Source organism: Callithrix jacchus, chromosome 14 (genome assembly GCF_049354715.1).
Source record: "Callithrix jacchus isolate 240 chromosome 14, calJac240_pri, whole genome shotgun sequence".
In the NCBI taxonomy this organism is placed as follows: domain Eukaryota; kingdom Metazoa; phylum Chordata; class Mammalia; order Primates; family Cebidae; genus Callithrix; species Callithrix jacchus.
In genome coordinates, this window is record NC_133515.1 from 52078805 (window position 1) to 52099835 (window position 21031).

At 38.8% G+C, this 21031-nt stretch overlaps 1 protein-coding gene across 10 annotated transcripts in view; it reads right to left on the minus strand.

Moving 5' to 3' along the window:
* COMMD1 (copper metabolism domain containing 1) overlaps positions 1 to 21031 on the minus strand; it is a 300356-nt gene that overhangs the window by 140507 nt on the left and 138818 nt on the right. Inside the window, exon 3 of one of the 10 annotated variants that reach the window (XR_008476372.2) lies at positions 8217 to 8371. The exons of 8 other annotated variants lie outside the window; for them this stretch is intronic. The gene's annotated coding sequence lies outside the window, so the exon portion shown is untranslated. Of the gene's footprint in view, positions 1 to 8216; positions 8372 to 19391; positions 19537 to 21031 lie in introns of all 10 variants that reach the window. One more of the 10 variants, XR_008476373.2, reaches the window with a different exon arrangement.

Genomic DNA, 21031 nt, shown 5'->3' on the forward strand with positions numbered 1-21031 from the left:
ACGGATCACCTGAGGTCAGGAGTTCGAGACACCAGCCTGACCAATATGGAGAAACCCCATCTCTACTAAAAATACAAAATTAGCTAGGCATGGTAGCACACGCCTATGATCTCAGCTACAACTGAGTCAGGAGAATCGCTTGAACCGAGGAGGGGGAGGTGGCGATGAACTGAGATAGTGCCATTGCACTCCAGCATAGGGAACAAGAGCAAAACTCCATCTCAAAAAATAAAACTAAAATTAAAAAGCTACTATGTGTGATAACAGGTAGGCAGAAACAGCAGAATTTAGACCTGCAAGAACTTCACAAAATGGATTAATCAGATACAAAATAAAAATTATTTTATTCTATTTTATTTTTTGAGACAGGTTCTCATTCTATTACTCAGGCTGGCATACAGTAGTGTAATCACCACTCACTTCAGCCTCAACCCCCTAGATTCAAATTATTCTCCTACCTCAGCCTGCTGAGCAACTAGGACTACAGGTGTATGCCACCATGCTGGTTAATGTTTTTCTCTTTTAGAAACGATTTCACTACATTGCCCAGGCTGGGAGAATATATTATTTTAATCAACCAGATATGAAAAAGAGCCAAATAGAATTTCTTGAAATGAAAATATAATCACTAAATTGAAGTCTCTAATCTCAAAGAAAAAATGCTAAAAATGCCCACATTGTTGTTGTTTCTATATAGAATAAAAGCTAATTTCTGTATTAAAAAAATCTAGAAACATGCAGGTCAAAAGTACCCCAAAGTAATTTTTTACCCAAAAGTAATTAGAGTAATTAATATAGCAACACTACTCTAAGAAATATAGTCCCATGCTCTGGAATTTGCATCTTGACTACACTATTAGAAAAACTATCCTATTCACTCATTCAATAAATATTTAATGAGTCCCTCCTATGTGTCTGTTAGACAGACATCAATAAAATTAAGAAATATTATCATCTATCAGTACCAAATTAAGAGGTGATACTTAGTTTATAGTTACAAAGAAGAATTTGATTTTTATGTCAAGGTTCAAATAGATTAAATGACCAAGAAATTTACCAAGATTGTGAAGATTTTTATTTCTATGCTTAGAAAAAAAAAGTATGACTGGAAATCAGAATATTTATGTAGCCAATAAATTGTCTTAATTTCTTATCTATTAAATGCTGACATTGCTTACTATATTTACTTTATAAAGAAATTGTGAGAAAAATACAAAAACAGATGTGAATAGGCTTTAAATGTGCTACACAGATACAAGGTATTAGCCAAATGATATTTTAAAAAGGAAAGCAAAAAGCCAATACATTTATCTGATTTGTCCTGTACATGCTGATCTATGCGATATTATGTTTTGAAAGAAAATCTTAAAAGAAAGGCATTAGTCCATTCTCACACTGCTATAACCTGAGACAGGGTAGTTTATAAAGAAAAGAGGCTTAATTGACTCATGGTTCCACATGGCTGGGGAGGCCTCAGGAAACTTACAATCATGGCACAAGGGGAAGAGATCTGTCTTACATGGTGGCAGGCAAGAGAGCGCATAAGTAGAAAGAGCTGCCTTATAAAATCACCAGATCTTATGAGAACTCACTCGCTGTCATGAGAACAGCATGGGGAAATCACTCCCATGATCCAATCACCTCCTGCTGGCTCCCTCCGTTGACACGTGGGGATTATGGATATTATAATTCGAGATGAGATTTGGCTGAGGATACAGCCAAACCATATTAGACAGCATTAAGACAGTTCTCTATAGGTCTCTCATATTTCTGCAGATTTTGTGACCAGAAGCACAGACTGCCTTTCTTCCAATCTATGTTTTTGATAATGTTAACAGAATGAATAGCCTTGGAAGACAGAGCAAGTGTCATCCTCCAAAGCAGAGGTCAGGACTACTACTACTTTCATGATAACAAGTTAGTCTTCCATGGTTTTATGGATACTACTATAATAATATCCCTGACCAGGGTCAGGATTCCTGTCCTATAATGTCCCCGACTGCATGTGCAGGTATCACCTGAACCTCTATGCGCCACTTTGGTAGAACTGGGGCTCAGGCAAATGGCACAAATGCTGATGTTTTGGCCAGTGCTATTACCGTGGGTGATAAAGTCTTGCACAGCTGACCCTGGAATTTCTTAACTTCTGCCAACATCCATAAAACCATGGAAGACTAACTAGTTAGCGTGCAAGTAGGGTACATACTCAGATGCTTCACAGTCCTTAAGAACCAGAGCAATTCATCTTTATCTTTAGCACAGCTATTGGGGGCATATTGTTTTAAGTTTAGGAACACTTTTTTCTTTTCTTTCTTTTTTTTTTTTTTGAGACAGACTCTTGCTCTATTGCCAGGCTGGAGTGTGGTGACACAATCTCAGCACTCTGCAACCTCTGCCTCCCAGGTTCAAGCAATTCTTCTGCCTCACCCTCCCAAGTGGCAGGGACTATAGGTGTGTGCCATCATGCCCAGCTAATTTTTGTATTTTTAGTAGAGATGGGGTTTCACTATGTTGGCCAGGATGGTCTGCATCTCTTGACCTCATGATCTGCCCACTTCAGCATCCCAAAGTGCTGGGATAACAGGCATACACCACCAAGCCTGGCTTAAGCTTAGGAACTCTTTAGCAACCCAATGAGGTCATCACAGTGAACAGTTTATTCAAATATCTGTATTCTTTTGCTCCAAGATGGTCTTCAGCGGCCTTCTAGCTCAATATCATGATCTATAAGAGCTCTTCAGCAGGGCCAACCCAACAGTCATTATTTCCTCATAAAAATATTTACAACTTATTTATCACATCACTATTCACAATAGCAAAGATATGGAATCAACCTAAGTGTCCATAAACAGATTTTTAAAATGTGGTATATATACATGATGAAATACTATTAGGCCATAAAAAAGAACATTATGTCATATGCAGTAACATGGATGGAACTGGAGGTGATTATGTTAAGTGAAATAGGCAAGGCACAGGAAGACAAATGTTGCACATTCTTCCTTATATGTGGGAGCTTAAAAAGTTGATCTCATAAAGGTAGAGAGTATAGTGATACTAGACGATATGAAGGATGCATGTATGGCAGGGAGAGCAGATGAAGAGAGGAAGTTTATTAGGTACAAACATACAGTTAGATAAAAAGTATAAGCTCTAAGTTCTCCTCTCCTTGGACAATAGGGTGACTATAGTTAACCACAGTGTACTGTATATTTCATAGTAGTTAGAAGAGAGGACTTGAATTATTCCCAACACACAGAAATAATAAATACTCAAAGGGACGGACACCTCAAACACCCTGACTTGATCATTATACATTCTATGCTTTAACAAAATATGACATGTACCCCATGAATATGTAAAATATTACACACCCCAAAGTATATGTATTTAGGACTTAAATTCCTTATTCCTGGCATTCCTTCACTCTTTTTGAAGAAAAGGTTTTTATAATGTTAGATGCATCTTAGTATTTGAAATGAACATCATTTTGAGTCCACAGAATATGAGTTGTAAGAATAGGAAAAAAACAGCACGATGAAAAACAAAAACTGAAGTGTAAAGAACTATGTATATTTGAAAACCTTGTCAGTTCTAAGCCATTTTAGTATCTAGACATTTTTTCTTATAAACACATGCCACCAGACACAAAAAGACCTAGAGGAGATTTATTCAAATGCATGTTTGCTAATGGAAAAACAACTCAAAGTACAGATCTCAATTAGAGTAAATTTATTATCCAGGAATGGTCCAGGTGTGATGTGTTAATAGGTTGTCATTACTCAACAACAGCTCGTTAAATAGGTGTGCTTTGTGGCTTGTTGCTCTGTGTCTTATACATTGAATACAGTTGGTGGGCAATGCATTATTTTACTACTAGTTGATGATGACACAATATTACGAGTAGCAGATGTGTTACTAGCAGCACCCTGCCAGGACAATGTTTAAAAACCTTAACAAATCTCATAAATTCACAGGCTCCCTAGGACCAAAATAATCCAAAACCAAAACTGCAATGTACCTCTGCTAACCTTTGATGAGAATCAAGTAATTGTCTAAAAACTGAGTTAATTATATGTAGAGAAATTTTACTGACACTAACAGTATGCAAATATGTGTGTGTGTGTGTGTGTGTGTGTACACATATATCTTGGAAATGTAAGCACCTAGTACATTGTTCTATTTTTTTTCCTTCAATTAGTACCCTCTATTTCCCATTAAGTGCTGTTTTTTATTTTTCATTGAGTTGTTTTTCTAACTCAAATTCTATACACTCAAAAGGATGTTTCAAATACTAATACAAATTGCTTCTAACTTTTTTTTTTTGGCCTTCCTGCACTAATAAAGACTTCAGCATCTAACACAGGGTCTCACTCTGTCATGCAGGCTGGAGTGCAGTAGTGCAATCACAGCTCACTGAAGCCTCAACTTCCTAAGCTCAAGTGATCCTCCTACCTCAGCATCCCTAGTAGCTGAGACTGCAAGCATACACCACTACATCTTGCTTATATTTAATTTTTTTTGTAGAGACAGGGTCTCCCTATGTTGTCCAGACTGGTCATGAACTCCTGTGCTCAAGCAACCCTCCCGCCTTGGCCTCTCAAACTGCTAGGATTACAAGTGTGAGCCACTGTGCCCGGCCTAACATCTGACATTTTAAAAGAACACCTCCTATAATATTAATACTAGGCAAAGCTATATAGAGATGCTGATAAAACTTAAGATATAAATGAAGAGAGATATTTGTTTCTTTAGTTTTTTTTTAGACAGATCTGTCACCCAGGCTGGAGTGAGTGTAGTGGCACGATCTTGGCTCACTACAACCTTCACCTCCAGGGTTCAAGAGATTCTCCTTTTTCAGCCTCTCGAGTAGCTGGAACTATAGGAGTGTGCCACCACACCCAGCTAATTTTTTGTATTTTTAGTAGAGATGGGGTTTCACCCTGTTAGCCAGGTCGATCTCCTGACCTTGTGATCCGTTTGCCTCAGCCTCCCAAAGTGCTGGGATTACAGGCGTGAGCCACTGCATGCTCAGTCCTATTTCTTAAGTTTTTAAAGAAAAAAGTTAAATGAATGTTGGAATCAGAGGAATCTGGTTAATGTAAGAGTTGAGACTGTAGTTTAGGTCTCTTGACACTCACAATCAATTTCCCCTCTTAATCATGTTGCTTTTTTATGTCCAATTTTTAGTAATGGATATAGAATATCAATGATAGTTATGTTCTTGGTGTCTAGAATAGCCAGGGAGAACTCTAAGGCATTGCCTGAGGTTGTCTTTCTCCATTCCCTTTTCCAAGAACACTTTTAGGTGGCTTTTTTTTCTTTTAACATCAAAAGAAAATGTTCTACTTTCACTAATGATGGAGTACCTTATATTTGGTCTATCATCCCACAAATAAGAATTACAAAAACTGGACAAAACAAAACAAGAACTGAAGGCACTGAAAACTAACAGCAGACACAAACTGCTGCAGAGTTGACACTCAGAAATGGCACCAGCTGGGAGAGTTAACTGACCCCTCTTCAAAAATTTTAAACAGCTTTTTGTCAATGGTAGGTTTCAATGAGTGCTGGGTCAGGTAGTAATCTGCAGTCTTACTGGCTTGAGGAAACAAGAGTGCAGCATTTGAGGTAGCATATCAGCCAGAAATGGAAAGAAAATCCTTTAAAGAAAGACAGCCACACATAAACCCACACTCTGCATGTAAACTCTACTGAGATTTCTGGCTTCCAAGTAAACTCTGAATGTATAGGACAGATTCTAAAAAGCCCAGATAAAGCTAAAATATTTGAATAGACGTTTCAGCAGGTTCCCACTACTGGTGAGAGAGGGGTTGGTGTTAGACTCAGTCAAGTTAGCTGCCTCTGAACACAAAAAAAGCCAACATTTCTCAGAGAATCATAACCGAATCCACAGTATCTATAACGCAGCATTCCCAATGTCCAGTAAACAATGCACAATTATTAGCTATATGAAAAAACAGGAAAATATGACACACACTCAAAAGGAAAACAAACAGTTGGAGAACAAACCTGAAATTATTTAGGTGTAGGAATCAGCAAAGAAAGCTACAGTGATAGCTATGATTAAGGATATAAAGAAAAAAGATGTTTGAAAATTAACACACAGGTAGGAAATCTCAAAACAGAAATAAAAACTATAACCAAATTGATGTTTTAAAACTAAAAAATGTATCTGAAGTGAAAAAAATTTCCTAAAAGGCCAAAACAGCAGATTAGAGATGACAGAAGGGTCAATAAACTAAAAGACAAATGGAAAGAAATTCTCCAGTTTGAAAAGAAAGACTGGGGAAAAGAAACAGAGCCTGAGGAACACGTGAGATATAATATTGAAAAATTTAACAATTGCAGGTGCGGTGGCTCACATCTGTAATCCCAGCACTTTGGGAGGCCGAGGTGGACGGATCATGAGGTCGGGAGATCGAGACTATTCTGGCTAACACTGTGAAACTCCTTCTCCACTAAAAATTCAAAAAATTAGCTAAGTGGTGGGACGTCCTGTAGTCCCAGCTACTCAGGAGGCTGAGACAGAGAATCACTTAAATCCGGGAGATGGAGGTTACAGTGAGCCAAGACTGCGCCACGGCATTCCAGCCTGGGCAACAGAGGGAGAAAAAAATTTAACATCTGCATAATTGGACTCTCATAAGAAAAAGGAGGGGAAAAGCAAGAAATGTCTTTTGCTGAAGACGAAAAGCAAAACTGTTGTTTTGCTTAAACTCCATATTCAGCAAAAGTATCTATCACGAATAAAGATGAAATAAAGAGATTTTCAAATCAGCAAAAACTAAGCCAACTCCCCGCCCAACATACCTGCATGACAAGAAACAATAAGGGAAATTCTTCAAACTAATGGGAAACAAAACCAGATGGCAGAACAGATCTTCAGAAAGAAGTGAAGATCAGTGGAATGGATAAATATATGGTTAAATACATAAAACTATGTTTTATTCTCTCCTCATTTACTGAAAATACATATGACTACCTAAGCGAAAGTTATAATATTGAAATACAGGGTTTATCACATTAAGATAAAAAACCATGACAACTACTGCATAAAAGAGTCAAAAACAAAATTATGTGGCTATAAAATTCTTAAATTTTAAATTAAATGGTGTTATTTATTTATTTATTAGAGACAGGTTCTCACTCTGTCACCCACACTAAAGGGCAGTGGTATGATCTCAGCTCACTGCAGCCTCAACCTCCCCGGCTTGACGATCCTCCCACCTCAGCCACCCAAGTAGCTTGAACTAAAGTCATGTGCCACCACACCTGGCTAATGTTTATGTATTTTTCATACAGACAGGGTTTCACCATGTTGTCCAGGCTGGTCTGGAATTCCTGAGCGCAGGCAATCCACCTAACTAAGCTCCTCAAAGTGTTGGGATTACAGGCATGAATCATCGTCCCTGGCAAACAAGTACTGTTTTAATTCTAAGTATACTGTGAGACATTAGGGATGTATAATCTCTAGTGCAACCTTAAAGAAAGATGTAGCTAAAAAGCTGAGAGAAATTAAAATGGAAATCCTCCCACAAAATTCATTAAGCTGTAAGAAGTAAAAAAGGACAAACAGGAATAAAAACAGAAAGCAAAATAGTAGACCTAAATCCAACCATATCAACATACTAAACGAAAATGGGGTAACCACTTTAAAAGCAATGCTGAACTATCTGCAATAGATGCACTTCAAATACAAAGACAAGTTGGAAACTGCTTGGAAAAAGACATTTGATGAAAACAGTAAGTATAAAAAGGCTTACTGGGTACAGTAGCATACATCTATAGTTCTAGCTACTTGGGTGGCTGAGGCAGGAAGATCTCTTGAGCCCAGGAGTTCAAGGCTGTAGTGGGTTATAATCACACCTGTGAACAGCCACTGCACTCCACCCATTTAGTTGCAGAATGGGGGATGATGGGAGACAGTGACACTCAAAGTGTGTTGCTTATGTCCAGTCTACTCTGTAACAATCTCGTTTTGGTTGCTGTCACTGCAGAAAACTCTGCTTCACAAAGTGTCAGAAATGGAAGCAGGCTTTTGTGTGCATTTGTGGCAATCTCAGGATATTCCACCTTGACTTTAACCCAGAATGTATGGAGATTTGAAGTTGTCTCAAACATACTTTTAAGGCCTCCATCATTTGCAATCTCAAGCAGTTGATTCTCTTCTAGCATGGAGAAAGTTGACTCACCTGGCTTATTCAAAAATGGGTGACAGATCCATTCCTTCCAAATTCAAGGGTTTTTGTGGTTGGGAAGTAATGCTCAAACTCTTTTGAAAGCTGAAATTGGTGATCATGCACCAGCTGGGAGAAAGAAGGTCCTGGCTTGGTCTCCCTCAAAATCTCTGCAAATGTTTGAAACATGTCAGAAATCCTAATGTTCACTCATAGCCCCATAATTCCAGTTTGGCTTTGAATGCAGCCACTTTATCTGCTGACTTAAACACACTCATCATTCTCTTCTGAAGTGACAGACTGAGTTCGTTGAGAAAGCTGAATATGTCACACAAGTAAGCAAGTTTTGCAACCCATTCTGTGTCATTGAAATGTGCTGCCAGTGGTGACTGTTTTTCTAAAAGAAATCTCTGGAGTGGCTTTCATAACTCAAAAACTCTGGCCAGTGATGGGCCTTTAGAAAGCCACCTCACTTCTGTGCATAAGGTGTATGTTCTCTGCGTCTATCTCCTCACAGAGCTGTGTAAGCAAATAATGGCGCACGTACGTAAATGTGCATAATTTTAACTAGATCCTGCAAAATGTTATGTTCAGGTGACATTTTTCAGATAGCTAGCCTTTCTCTATAGATAACACAGTACACAAACTCACATTCAGAAGCAAACTCTTTAACCCAAGTAGTGAAACCAGAAAGCTGCCCAGTTATGGCAGCCACTCCATCCATGCATATACTGACACAAAATGACCAGTTCAGTTTTCCTGACAGGTAGTCATTCAAAGACTTTAACAGTTCTGCAGCTAGCTACGGTGCTGGCTGGCAACAAAAGGGTATGAAACATATCCTCATGCACATCCTCCTGAAAAGTATATCACACAAAAACAAGCATTGTTGCCTTGTCAACACCAGCAGATTTTTCAACCTGGACCAAGTGCCACAGTGACTCATTAATCCTCTCTAACAATTGTGCCTCAATATCCTCTATTTCATCAGTTCAACTACTCATAGTGCTAGCTGAAAAAGGAACACGTGCCACCTTCTGAACTGCAGCCTCTCCTAAAAGTTCAAAACAAATGTCCGTAGCAGCAGGTAGGATCATTCTTCACCAATAGTAAAGAGCTTCTTAGCTTTAGCAATGCAGTTAGCTACTAAGAATGATGCTCTCAATGAAGACACATTTGAAGTGGTTGCTTCTTTGTGTTCATATTTTTTTCTTTTGAAAAACTCCAAAGGCTTGTCTTTTAATGCAGGGTGCTTGACCTTCATTTGGCAAAGCCATTTTGAAGGTTTCATGGTTTCCATTGGATAGCCGGTTGCCATATATACAAAGTGGGCTTGGAGAATGTGAATCTGTAATTTAAGTAGAACTCTTGGTAGTTTCTTTTAAACACAGCTTTCTTTTTGTTGGCAGTCTTGGAGTCTTCTGCTGTCTTATTACTGGGTCTTTCCTACTTTTCAAAGAAATTCTTGCTTTTTACTCACTTTAGCTAGGATTAGTTTGTGGACTGACAAAACTGTCAGTAAGACAAGTGTGCAGTGTGGGAAAAGAGGCCCAGATGGAGGTGGCAAATAAAATAGTGGGCAGGTCATGCACAGATTAAATGTCAGATTCTGACTTAAAGCCTGCCACCAGATGCAGCTTAATTGTCACCTGCCACTCACTGATAGGGTTCTGATATGCATCTGCAAGCAACTGATTATGGTCTCTGTGCAGTCAAACTTCTCTGCCAATGTTAATCTGTATTTGCAGCCACTCCCCAGTGCTAGCATCTGTGGGGGTTCACTCAGGGTGGTAGGAAGAGTTGAAAGAGAAATTATAAAGAAAGTTAAAGAAAATAGTTACAAACCTTCTTGGAAGGCCAGAAGGTTTTTCAAAGGCCTCAGGATAGAGTTACAGCTGAAGGCAGCTTAATCCTCTTTACTTTGAGCTAGGGGCAAGGGTAAATGAAAAGGAATGTAACGGAGTTTATCTAAATAACTTGTTTACTCATGTGGTCCTAAAACTAACCTTTAATCATTCACCAGAAGATGGCTCTCTTGTGGGGAGGGCAACCAGGTTTATTATCCACAAATGGTGGTTGCTTTAGACATCAGAACCTGGCCTTTATTTGTTACCCTCTAATGGTGTTGACTCAAAGCCTTTGTCATTTAACATATGCTGAATAAAGGCTGGCAAGGCCACCAAGCCGGGGTGCAGCTGCTAACTCTTGACAGCACTCTCCTTGAGTGTCTATGAGTGACGATTGACACCTAAGCCAGCTTTTTCACTGAATATTGGTGTTTGAGTACATTTGTTCATCGGTCGCTGGGTCATGGACTGTGGGTTGGACCCTGACAAGCATCATGTTTCAGCTCTACCTCAGATCATCAGGCATTAGGTTCTCATAAGGAGCAAGCAACCTAGATCCCCTACATGTACAGTTCTCAATAGGGTTCATGCTCCTACGAGCTATTTTTTCCCCTTTTTATTTGTACAAATTTATGGGGTACATGTGCAATTTTGTTACCTACATAGATTACACAGTGGTCAAGTTATGGCTTTTAGGGTATCCATCACCCAAATAACATAAATTGTACCTATTAATCAATTTCTGGTCAGCCTCCCCTCCTCCACCACCATTTTGTCTCCCTTCCAAGTCTCCATTATCTATCCACTTCTCTACATCCACGTGAACATATTTTTTCAGCACCTATTTATAAGTGAGAACATGTGCTATTTGTCTTTCTGTACCTGGCTTGTTTCACTTAACATAATGACCTCCATTTCTTGCTGCAAATGACTATTAGTCAGCTGTCCCTGATGTGATTTCATTTTTCTTTCTGGCTAAATAGTATCTAATTGTATATATGTACTACATTTTCTTTATCCATTTATCTGTTGGTGCACACTTAGATTGATTCTATATCCTTGCTATTATGAACAGTGCTGTGATAAACATATGAGTATAAGTAACTTTTTGATATGCTTTTTTTTTTTTTGAGAGTTTTGCTCTTGTTGCCCAGGCTGGAGTGCAATGGTGTGATCTCAGTTCACTGTAACCTCTGCCTCCAGGGTTCAAGTGATTCTCCTGCCTCAGCCTCCCAAGTAGCAGGAATTACAGGCATGTGCCACCATGCTAAACTAATTTTGTATTTTTAGTAGAGATGGGGTTTCACCATGTTGGCCAGGCTGGTCTCCAACTCTCGAACTTAGGTGATCCACCAGTCTTGGCATCCCAAAATGCTGGTACTACAGGTGTGAGCCACCATGCCCGGCCCTGATATGCTGACTTCTTTTTTTGGGGGGTAGATACCCAATAGTGGCACTGCTGGGTCAAATGGTAGTTCTAGTTTTAGTTCTTTAACTCTGTACTACCTTCCATGGAGGCTGTGCTAATTTACATTCTTACCAACAGTGCTCAAGAGTCCCTTTTCTCTGTACCCTTGCCAACATCTGCTATATTTTGTCTCTGTAATAATAGACACTCTGGGGTAAGATGATATCTCATTGTGGTTTAGAGTTGCATTTCTTTGATAATTAGCCATGTTCAGCAATTTTTTTTAATATACCTGTTGGCTATTTGTACGTCTTCTTTTGAGAAAATGTCTATTCATGTCCTTTACCCACTTTTTAGTGGATTATTTGGGTTTTGTTCTTCAGTTGTTTAAGTTCTTTGTATATTTTTGATGTTAGTCCTCTGTTGGATGAACAGTTTGCAAATATTTTCTTCCATTCAACCGGTTGTCTCTTTACTCTGCAGATTATTTCTTTCGCTGTGCATAAGTCCCATTCGTCTATTTTTGGTGTTGCTTCAGGGCCTCATTTTAAATTGACAAAAATAAAATGAAACATTCAGCCATATGTAAATATTCCAGGTACCTATGCCAACTGTAATACTGCATGCATAAATCCCTTCTTCTCTGGTTAACTGGTGTGACATCAATGTGGTACCTATGGCCACTGATCTTTAGAATTTGGCCAAATGTGTTTCCAAATGTCCTGCTGAATGATTACAGTTCATCCAATCATTTCAGTCATCCCTAAAGTCCCATTGCTAAAGTCAGTCGGCCCCAAATTTGAGCTCAACTAAACACCTCAGAAGAAGGACCTGACTCCCTCTATTCTTTTTTCTTACAGTTCTAACTTTAGACCTCAGCTTATTAGCCTCAAAAATGTATGTATATCAGTCAAAGTGAGAAATAATATTGTTTCTTCTATCCACTAAGAAAGCAAGGTGAAAGTATTGCCCTATTTTTTTCATTGCATAAAATCCTGTTAATAAAAATTTGACACTAAAAACACCCACAAATAAATAAATCAAGAAAAGTACCTCCAAAAACAAATAAGCAAATTATTTCCTATTAGCTGGTCTTGGTCTTCATTTATTTTCCAGAGATTCCCAACTTCTCAAAGTTCAAGTTCTGTTTCTAAGGACAGTATCCTGCTCCTACACTCATCTTCCTCTCATTATTTTGTGACTCACATTTTAATACTCTGATATATTCAGGGGGTGAGATAGGCATCAGAATTATAAAAAGTATTGAGAATGATACTTACTGTATTTTGTTTTTGAGACAGGGTGTCTCTGCCACCCAGGCTGGAGGGCAGTGGTATGATCACAGCTCACTGCAGCCTCAACCTCCTGGGCTCAGTGGAGGCTGAAGTGAGAAGATCACTTCAGCCTCCAGAGTAGCTGGGACTATGGGTGCACACCACCACACCCAGTTAATTTTTGTATTTTTTGTAGAGATGGAGTTTTGCCATATTGTTGAGGCTGGTCTCTAGGGCTCAAGATATCCACCTACCTTAACCTCCCAAAATGATGAGGTTATAAGCATGAGCCACCATACCCAGCCCAAGAATGATATTTTTAAGTCAGCCTAGGTTTTATACCTAGGATGCTTTGAAGACTGCAAGAATCTTCCATAAACATGACAACTAGTTAGCTGCCCCTTTGACTCAAACGATAAACTGCAGTGATTAGTGAGAAAATAAACTCTATAGTGATATATGGAAATTCAAAAAGAGAAGACAGATTATGTGACTATGCTAACACATGGCTCATGTCAGGAGATAGGTATCTTTATCCTTTCTTCTTTGACCCTTCCTGCATTCTATTACCTATGATGTGGATATAATGGTGTCTTGGGCTACAAGGCCAAAGATCATACCCAAGGAACAATGGAATAATCTGGTAGAAAATGTGAGACTCTGAAGATACATGGAACAGAGCCTACATCTGGACTTTTACATGAAAGGAAATAAACTATCTTTTAATTTTAATTAATTAATCTTAAGACAGGGTTATAAGACTGGCTAATTTTGTATTATTGGTATAGACGGTGTTTCATCATGTTGCCAAGGCTGGTCTCAAACTCCTGGGCTCAAGCGATCCACCTGTGTTGGCTTCCCAAAGCACTGGGACTACAGGCATTAGATACCATACTGAGCCAACTTTTATCTTTTTAAAACCTTTGTTAATTTGGCTCTCTATTATTTGCAGCTGAACTTAATCCCAACTGATATAATAGGTAAGGAGAAACAGGATGGTTAAGAGACTCCTTGTCAGTGAACTGCAGAGTCATCTCATTGAAGAAGACTGAAAGAGTGGATGATAAATTCTCTGAGAAAGGAGATGAGGAAGTTTTTATTACTATTCCTCCAATATAATGTGGAAGGTCTGAAGAGCAGTTTGTATAAAGAGTTCAGCTTAGTGAATGAGCTACATCCTTGGCATAGTCATAGAATGCTAATTAGTTGCTATAAAGCCTAATCACATTGACAACTGAACAGAATATGTGAGGTTACTAAACCATTAATACGCTTTACTGAACATACAGCTTTTAAAACCTTTGGACTATTTACAGTGTTGATTTCAATCAATTCCAGGAGGTCTCAATGGAACCAATTATTATATAACTATAGGAGGCTTAAAAATTAATTCCTCAAAGAGTCAGACCTAAGAAAATCCAGAAATCACTCATTCAACAGTGCAACAGGGCTAACTAACCAATGGGATACATTATGTAATCTACCTCAGATATTTGTCAAATTAAAAAAAATTATTGGCCGGATGTGGAGGCTCATGCCTGTAATACCAGCACTTTGGGAGGCTGAGTCAAGTAGATCACGAGGTCAAGAGATTGAGACTATCCTGGCCAACGTGGTGAAACCCTGTCTCTACTAAAAATTCAAAAAATTAGCTGGGCGTGGTGGTGCGCGCCTGCTGTCCCAGCTATTTGGGAGGCTGAGGCAGGAGAATTGCTGGAACCTGGGAGGCAGAGGTTGCAGTGAGCTGAGATTGCGCCACTGCAATCCAGCCTTGTGACAGAGTGAGACTCTGTCTCAAAAAAAACAAAAAAAAGTTATCAAGAGACTTGAAAGAGTAAAGTATGAGAAGACAAAGACCAAAGATGAAAAGAAAGTTTGTCATCAGTCACTAGATGCATATATGAAAAAATACTAGTTCTCAGCACAGCAATAACATTTCTTACAACTTTATATAATGACTGTAATTTTTCTTTAAAAATGATGGCTTCTACAAATTACAAGTTGAGATTAGAGAAGTATGTACAGTTTACCGAGATCTCAGATGGCTTAGAAGTTACATGGAATTTTAAAACAATAATAGTAATAAAAACCCCTCCAGAGAATAAGTTAATTTCTTGTCAGTCTAGAAGCCTATCATGAGATATACTGAGCCCATCTAAGGTGAGCAGGTAATAAGATTAATAAACTGTAGGCCAGCTGCAGTAGCTCATGCCTGTAATCCCAGCATTTTGGGAGGTCAAGGTGAGGGAATCACAAGGTCAAGAGTTCAAGACCAGCCTGGCCAATGTAGTGAAATCCCATCTCTACTAAAAATACAAAAATTAGCCAGGTGCAGTGGCACATGCCTGTAGTCCCGGCTACTTGGGAGGCTGAGGCAGGAGAATCATATGAACCCAGGAGGTGGAGGCTATAGTGAGCCAAGAGCTTGCCACTGCACTTCAGCCTGGGCAACAGAGTGAGACTCGGTCTCAAAAAAAAAAGAAAGAAAGGGCATTTGCCATGAATGGAGCTTGCAAAACTAGAAGATGTTTGGGTGAGTCTGTGAGTGGTCAGGAAATGTGATGGCCTAGGATATTACTGTCCACTACTGTATACTTTATAAAGATTCTACACTTAGACTACACCAAATAAAGTAATTATACTATGACATTACAACAGCTACAATGTCACAAGGCACTAAGAAGTTTTCAGCTCCATAACAGTCTTATGAAACCAGTATCATATAGGCAGTCTGTCATTGACTGAAAGATAGTTATGGGACACATGACTGTATATGAGAAAAGTGCTCATAAATTTTAAGTACTGGCAATATGCAGACGTAAACTATGTTCTTCATTTCTGTCTTCCCAACCAGATTGTAAGGGAGTAGGAACCCTGTAACTCTCCTGAATACTTTTTGGTATCCAGCAAAACTGAATAAATGTTTCTTAATGTCTTCTTTCTCAAGCAAGGAACTCAGGCTTGTTTCTGCTGTTTGGGGTGGTGGTAAGAATAACCTCTATTACTTTGCATCCAAAGATACCAGAGAGAAACCAAACATTTTATTTGCTTCAGAAGAACTTCATTTGCCTAGTCTTATCTTTGTAAATCATGTATTAGTTCACCTACTCCAATGCTGTAGCTATTGCAGAGAGTTAAATAACTTAATCATGTGACTGCATTATAAGTCATAAATTGGAGAGAGAAAAAAGAAATGCATCTGTTCTTTCTTCAAAACTGCCATCTGCTAAATTCTTTGAATCGTGTTGTCAAAATTCTTTGCAATAAACTGTGTTCAGAGGATCAAGAAAATAATACAGTAGGCATAGGATTCATAAGCTCTTCTCTTTATCTTCTTCAATGAATGTTTCATGGTACATTCTACACTACTAATTTTAATTTTCAGCAGAAAGTAGTAGTATATAATGAATACTACGATGTACACAAATCCCAATTCTCTTGCAAGTCACAGGACTCTGGATGAATTCTACACATCTCAAGTCACAATTTCATGAACTCTTCTGTTTGTCTAATCACATTTACCTTGACTTTTGGTTACCTAGCACTTTTGTTCACACTATAATAAATTTTATTGGTCAGAATAGCACCTGTCTTATTCACAGCCAGACTAAGTTCTTTACTTTTCTTTACCTTTATAGGGTGGAATTATTTTTAGCACTTGCTGAAGGATAGTTAGAACAGTTATATGACTTACCCAGGACTCGATTTCTTTATCTATAAAAACAATACTAATAATCTTGAAACTGCCTTTGCAAAATTATGACAGTAAGGGAAATCTGACATAGTTGACTCAATCTTGCTTCTGACCTCCAAGCTGTCCTTGGTCATTCCTGGACACAGGCCAAGCTAACATTGGGAGAAATTTATAATTTAACTTGAGGCCGGGAGCAGTGGCTCATGCTTATAATCCCAGCACTTTGGGAGGCTAAGGCAGGTGGATCACCTGAGGTCAAGAGTTCAAGACCAGCCTGGCCCACATAGTGAAACCCATCTCTACTAAAAATACAAAAATTAGCCAGGCATGGTGGCAGACACCTGTAATCCCAGCTACTTGGGAGGCTGAGGCAGAATTGCTTGTACCTGGGAGATGGAGGTTGCAGTGAGCTGTGATCATGTCATTGCACTCCAGCCTGGGCAACAGAGTGAGACTCCATCTCAAAAAAAAAGAACCAAAAAACAAACAAAAAAACAATTTAACTTGAAAGCAAGGATGATAATAGCAACAGGAGGCCAGGCTTGGTGGTTTATACCTGCAATCCCAGCACTTTGGGAGGCTGAGGCAGGCAGATCACTTAAGGTCAGGAGTTTGAGACCAGCCTGGGCAACATGGTGAACCCCATCTCTACATCTCTACTAAAAATACAAAAAAAGAGAGAAAGTAAGAAAGAAAGCAAGCATGATAACAGTCACTGTCTAAAACAAACCCCTGCCTGGCTCAGGGACCAAAAACTGCCTTTGTAAGACTAATCAAAGGCCACAAGAATAGGATTATGGGAGGGGTCAGAACTTGGATAAGATGTAGGTATAGTTTCTATAAATCTTTACTGCTCAGGAGCCATGTGGCCAGAGGTCACAAGATTTGCAACCTAAGTGCTCCTATAGATACCATCACTACTATAGAATCTAAGATGGATTTTTTTAAAAGATGTTTTTCAGATCCATCCCACCCAGACCTATGATTTATGGCTCAACTGATCCTGTGGCTCCATCCAAAGGCAGACTCAGCACATAAGGACCGTTTTTCCACAACCCTACGACTTCATCCCTAACCAATCAGCAGCACCCATTCCCTAGCCCCCCATCCGCCAAATTGTCCAAAAAAATCTATAACCTGCAGGCCTTTGGAGAGACTGACTTGAGTGATAACTCTGGTTCTCTCACATGGCCAGCCTCATGTCAATTAAACCCTTTCTCTACTGCAATGCCATGGTCTCAGTGAATTGATTTTTGTCTATGCAGCAGGGGTGAAGAACCCATCAGGCAATTACAATCTTAGTTCCCCAATGTCTGTAACACAGATCAAATTAATGAAAATATTATGATAGAGGCTCTTTGACAGTTTATTCAGGAAGAAAATAGGTCTTTTTTTTTTTTTTTTTAGTCAGGAGCTTGATTCTTGAAGAGTCTACATACAAATGATAGAATCTTATTCTCACCTGTTTCTTTGGTAAGTGAAGGGAAAATGAATGGAATGCTTCCCATTAATATAACTTTTCACTTTTCTTTGACACTGGCTGCTAGTCCACAATGTTTGGTTCACCCCTTCAGAAAACAAATGTAAAAAAAGAAACACTAATCCCAATCCTTTAATCTATTCTGCAAAGATGCCAAAAAGACAATCAAGATACTTACAAAACCAAGAAGCTCTTTTGGAGGAAAGGTACTATAAAAACAAAATATATTAGGCCAGGCACGGTGGCTCAAGCCTGTAATCCCAGCACTTTGGGAGGCTGAGGTGGGTGGATCACGAGGTCGAGAGATCGAGACCAACCTGGTCAACATGGTGAAACCCCGTCTCTACTAAAAATACAAAAAATTAGCTGGGCATGGTGGCGCGTGCCTGTAATCCCAGCTACTCAGGAGGCTGAGGCAGGAGAATTGCCTGAACCCAGGAGGTGGAGGTTGCGGTGAGCCGAGATTGCGCCATTGCACTCCAGGGTAACAAGAGCGGAACTCCGTCTCAAAAAAAAAAAAAAAAAATATATATATATATATATATATATATATATATATTTTAACTATTTTCACATTCCAAATTCTGTGCCTAACTTCCAGTTTAAATTGGTAGCTTAAAAAACAGAGGCCAACAAAGAAATCAGTAAAAGGATCAAGGCAGAACACATAAATACTCAAACAGCAAATGCAGGCGATAGACCAGGAGGTAGATTAGGTTATCAGACATAACATAAAGATGTCTCCTTCGACATGACATCTCTCTTTTAACCTAATGTTACAAAGACTAGTTGAACAGAATGAAGGGCTGTTAAGCCACAAATTGAAGTAAATCTGCAAAGTAAAATCTAGTCTTGGTTAATCATAATAAAGAAAAACAATAAACAAATGGATTACAAATTTGCTGCCAAAGTTTGCAAGGTTTTCGGAATTCAATTACTGACATATGTAACATAAACAAGAGGGAAGCCAAAAGGCAAAAACACCACCTGGAGATTAGCAGCAAGAAGGCCATAAAAACAGCAAACTATAAAACTTTACTACATGAGGATTGTGATTTTTGTGTGGAAAATGTTTGGACTGCTCCTCTCCCTGACCTCACTGAAAAACAAAAATATACCAAAAACAATATGACAGATATTCCTCAATGCCACAGTGAGGGATGTAAGACTATTATAAACTGACATGAGCATCAGGAAAAAACAGACATGGAGCCTAATCAGAAAGAATGAAATATACATACCAAAAACACCAGCACAATAAATTAAAAAACAAATGGCTAAATATTCTCATGGTTATCAAAAAGCAAATTACCACTGATCTTGTAAATTTACACAGAATCCTCCCTCAGAACAGCTCAATTTCTTCATATTCATCATTAATATTCTTTCAATCTTTACTCAGTCAAGGTAGTTAGCAAGATTTTAGAGGGGAGTTCTTAGTTTAGGGAACTAATATTCTGGAAAGAATCAGTTAGGCCAATCCTTACCTGGAATTAGTTGCCTCTCATAACACTTGACCCTCAGTTTGTCCATTAATGTGACAAGTTTATATTTGGGACCACTATCTAATACTGTCATAAGCACCCATGATGCAAAAAGGAATAAGACCAGGCTGGGCTTGGTGGCTCACACCTGCAACAACAACAACAAAAATTTAAAGACGTTTCCTTCTTCCTTATGAGACTGAAAAATGACTCACAACAAGATTTGGTCCCAAAAAATAAAAATATAAAGAACTGAAGGGAGAGCAGCTAACAAAGAAATATGAAATGGCAGTGGACTCAAGTCTGATATTTTAAAGAGATACCCCTAACTCCCTAGCCATTAGTAAGGAGAAGCATCTTCAGTGAACAGTAACTGTTATTCTTAATCTCCAACTGGCCAACGTACAAACTATTCCCTTTGCCCAAAGCTATATCTTGTATCACTGGCTTAGCTAGTATTTCCAAAGTATAACTGATATACAAATCTCAAATTGATGATAGGGCTTGGCATCTTTGAATAAAATAATGTATATTTAGTGGGTGAAAGACTGCAGACTCAGAGTTCCTTAGTCCAAAGTTAGAGCATACTTGACAATCTTCTTAACTGTTTAAAACTTCACAGAAAAATAGGTTTGAAGTATTGTTTGGCCTTAAAAACAAAAGACGTTATCAATTTCTTGTAAATACCTTTGGAGACAAAGGCTTTAACTGGCCTACTATCTCATCTGCATCAAAGGGTTGCTTTTACCAGTAGCACCATTCCCCAATGGCAGCATACAAAATGCATAAAAGAGGCCAGGTGTGTGGTGGCTCATGCTTATAGTCCCAGCACTTTGGGAGGACAAGGCAGGCAGATGGTTTGAGTTCAGGAGTTCAAGACCAGCCTGGGCAACATGGAGAAACCTCGTCTCTACACAAAATACAGAAACAATTGGCCAAGTGTGCCCAGCTAATAACAAAATGAATAAAAACAGCTCAATAATTACTTCTCTATTAATAAAACTGGCAAAATAAAACCTATCAACTTTACAAATGTAATTTATTGAGCAAAAACACTATAAATAGTTTTCATTATTCACAAATCAAGAGATTCATAATTTTTAATCTAGAGAGTAGAAATGGATTAATTTAAAATAAACAAAAGCCATAAATTAAAGAAGTTTCCGTCTGAAACATATCCTACGTTAGATGATGGTATCTACGGACTAAATGTAATTCATTCTCATGAATATCTGGAGGAAGAGCAAAGTTTCTGGTGGCATGGACCGGTAAGATCCTTATAATCTTCTGGTGGTAGAGTACAGCAGTGTGAAGAGGAAAATAGTGACCAATGGGCAAGAAAAAAGCCGGGAGCAGTGGCTCATGTCTATAACCCCAGCACTTTGGGAGTCAAGGTGGGTGGGTCGCTTGAGGCCAGGAGTTTGAGACCAGCCTGGCCAACATGGGGAAATCCCATCTCTACTAAAAATATAAAAATTAGCCAGGTGTGGTGATGCAGGCTTATAATCCCAGTTACTCGAGAGGCTGAGGCACAAGAATCACTTGAATCCAGAAGGCAGAAGTTGCAGTGAGCCGAAATTGCGCCACTGCATTCTGGCCTGGGTGACAGCAAGACTGTCTTCGAGAAAAAGGAGGGGAGGGGG